Below are 3,726 nucleotides of genomic sequence, written 5' to 3'. Positions count from 1 at the left end.
CACCCAGCCCACAGCCCAGACGCTCCGCCCCTAGCCCCTCAGGGCTCAGCCTGGAAAGGGAGGAGGGGAGGCGCCACGCGGAGGAGGGGGTTGGTGGTGGCTGGAGGGACAGCAGTGGGAGGAGCGAGGGAAGCCCCCTGGGAGCATCGCTGACTCAGGTGAAGGACACCCAGGGGAAGGGATGATCCGAATTTCTGAAGTAATCAACCATTCTTGAGACCTGGGAGATTACAGGACTGGGGTTGAAAGTGTTAAATACACACACACACACACACACTTCTGCCCCACTGTAGCTAGTTTACTCTATCCCGCTTTATGCTAAGCACTTTGGGTGACCGAGACTACTCTTTGTAGCTCTACCTTCCAGGATTGACTACTCTTGGAGTCAGGCTCTGAAAGAGTTAATTCCAAGGGACTGAAATAAGTGCTAAAAGAAGTTGTTTTCCTATCGGGACTCCAATCTGGGCCTTTAGTCCAGGCCTTCTGACACGGGAGGTGGGGGGTGGAGGGGGGTGGGGTTGCAGATCCAGCATCCCAGAGGACAGGGCTTCTGTACTCCAGAAACCAAACACCAAGCCCAAGAAACAGTCTAGACAGGATTACAGAGGAGGAGGGAAGCCTTGGGCTGTATGGGTTGGGGACAGGAGAGAGCAGAAGTTGGGATGGTTAGGGTTTAGGATGCAATGGAAGATAAAGCCCACAAATGATGACTATCACTAAGAATATTACAGTAGCAGACACTTAGGACTTAACTTTTATTGACATTCCCTACGTGCTAGGGCCTCTGATAGTTGATCTTGTCATGAGTCCGCTGTGGACTGGAAATGTATCTCAGCTGGTGGAATGCTTGTCATGCATGCCCTCATGAAGCCCTGGGTTCCATCCCTAGGACCTCATAATTCCAGGAGTGTGGTGCACCACTGTGATCCCAGCACTTATGGGGCAGAGAGGCTGGAGGATCCAAAGTTCAAGGTTAATCTCTGCTACGTGGTGAATTTGAGGCCAATCTGGACTCCTTTGACACAGTGTAGAATAACAGTGATAATTAGACTGACCATCTGGAGGGGGTATGTATTGGCTTCATCTCTATCTCCCCTCTGGGGGGAGGGGAATCAAACCAGAAAAGAGTTAAGTCCCCTCACCAAAGGTCACAAAGCTAATGTCTGGGTTTCAATTAGAGTCTGTATATTTGCTATTACAAAGCCCGGTGCAACATGCCTTAGTTGATGAATGACGAACAAACAGAAAAAAAGAGATAGCCAGAAATAATCTGTATAGGGTTGGTTAGCAAAATTTCAAGGGAGAGGAGGCTCTGGAAGAGGAGTCTCCCACCTACATTTGTCAGTTCCTTTCCCCATCCCCAACCCCCAAAACCAGGCCAGGAACTCTCAAAACCAATGCACCAGTGAGTCTGCAAGGCTCTGGCTGAGGGAAGGGGTCAAACCATTCTTACCATTGGTGTGGACAGGAACTGTGCGAGTTCTCTCCATCTGCTGCGATGGAAAGGCAGATAGTGGCTTAGAGAGTTGCCTTTGTCACCCCCAGGCGGCAAGTGGTGTGACTGGTCTGAGGCATTAAAGACTCATTTGTCAGTCCTGGAAAGCTGGAGTGTCAAGCCCCACGTGTCACCAGGTCAGATTCTGATAAACTCTTCTATTCGTTTGTAAACAACTGTGTCTTCACCTGGCCCTGTCCATACAAGTATAGGGAGCGAGCTCTGGTGGCTTCTGAGGAAGCCCGTGCTATGTATGTCTAACACAGTATCCTAGTTTGTTGTTAGTGGTTTCTACTTTGCCCAGAACAGTGGAGCACAGTTCATAATATGTTTCTGACTGCCAGCACTGGTTCCTAAGATCTCCCCAGAATCGCTTGGTTTTTATTTGATTGATTGGTTGGTTGATTGATTGATTGATTGAAACAGTCAAGGCTGGCTTTGAACTCGTGGCTATCCTGCTTTCCAAGTCCTGGGATTACAGGCATGAGTTATCATACTCATCTTGAATCACCATTAATGTTTATATTTCTATCGCTTATGTTCATGATAAAATAAGCAGCTCCTGAGGCTAAGACACTTTCCATTCATTTTTTTCTGACTCAGTCTTTACTAGAATCACTGAATTTCTGCATTTCTGCACTCTTCAAGGGATTTTTTTTGTTTGTTTGTTTGTTTGTTTTTGTTTTTCGTGACAGGGCTTCTCTGAATAGCCCTGGCTGTCCTGGAACTCACTCTGTAGACCAGACTGGCCTCGAACTCAGAAATCTGCCTGCCTCTGCCTCCCAAGTGCTGGGATTAAAGGCGTGTGCCACCACCACAGGGCGACATCCCCTTTCTTACAAGAAGATGAGTCTTAGGCCAGGCGTGGTGGCACACGTCTTTAATCCCAGCACTCAGGAGGCAGAGGCAGGCGGATTTCTGAGTTCGAGGCCAGCCTGGTCTACAGAGTGAGTTCCAGGACAGCTAGAGCTACACAGAGAAACCCTGTCTCAAAAAACTCAAAAAAAAAAAAATGAGAGTAAAACCCTGTGAGGAACTGGCCAAGCAAGCAGGTAGTATGTGTTTGGAGCCTGAAGTCAAGCACAGCATGGAATCACCTTTGCTCCCCTCTCACAACATGTAAGTAAGGCAGTTCCCACTGCAAGGCGCTGGACGCAGCATAAATTGAAGAATTTGAGTCACAAGACAGACCTCAGGGTTTCCTGGAGTAACTTTTCCTCTAGTTTCTGAGGTGCTGTTATTAATGATTCAGCAAAAAAAAATCCATAGCATGCATGCATCTGCAAAATGCACCTCTTTTCTTTACAGCTACCAACACAACACGCCTGGGAACACAGTGGCCACTGCTTAGAAAATAAAATGAAATGTACTGAGAAATATAAAAGAGTAGATGAAAAGGTGGAGAAATACAGTGTTCCTAGAAAGAAAGACTCCTTTTCTTCCCCTGAAGCAGGGTCTCATTAGCCCAGGCTGGCCTCAAACTTGCTAAGTAGCTGAAGATGGCCTTAAACTTCTTCTTCTTTTTTTTTAAGATTTATTTATTTATTTATTTGTATATAAATACACTGTTGCTGTCTTCAGACACCAGAAGAGGGCATCAGGTACTATTTGCAGATGGTTGTGAGCCACCATGTGGTTGCTGGGCATTGAACTCAGCACCTCTGGAAGAGCAGTCAGTGCTCTTAACCACTGAGCCGTCTCTCCAGCCCCGGCCTTAAACTTCTGACCCTCAACCATCTACCTCAAAAGTGCTGTCATTACAGGTGTGCACTGCCACTACAGTGTCCATTTAGCATTAGTGATCAAATCTAGGACTTCATGTCTGCTAGCCAAGCACTCTACTAACCAAACTCCATCCCCAAAAAACTTTTTAAATAAACAGAAGAACTGAAGAAAAAAAAAAGTACAATAAGGGGCTAGAAAAGTGGCTCAGTGGGTAAAAGCCCTGGTTATGGGAGCATAAAGAGCTGAGTTCAAATCCCTGGATGGGAGAACTGGAAAGACAGTTGGCGGTTAAGAACACTTGGCTGTTCTTCACTCTGTGACTTCTACAGGCTTGGGACTGTGTGTCACTCCAGTTCCAGGGGATCTGACGCCCTCTTCTGGCCTCCCTAAGCATCTGAGCACTCTTGCCATTTTTCTCACACAAACACACATAAGTGCATATAAAACTAAATCTTAAAAAAAAAAACGAGAGAGAGAGAGAGAGAGAGAGAGAGAGAGAGAGAGAG

The sequence above is a fragment of the Mus caroli genome, chromosome 11 (genome assembly GCF_900094665.2).
Source record: "Mus caroli chromosome 11, CAROLI_EIJ_v1.1, whole genome shotgun sequence".
Lineage (NCBI taxonomy): Eukaryota > Metazoa > Chordata > Mammalia > Rodentia > Muridae > Mus > Mus caroli.
This window is presented reverse-complemented; position numbering follows the sequence as displayed.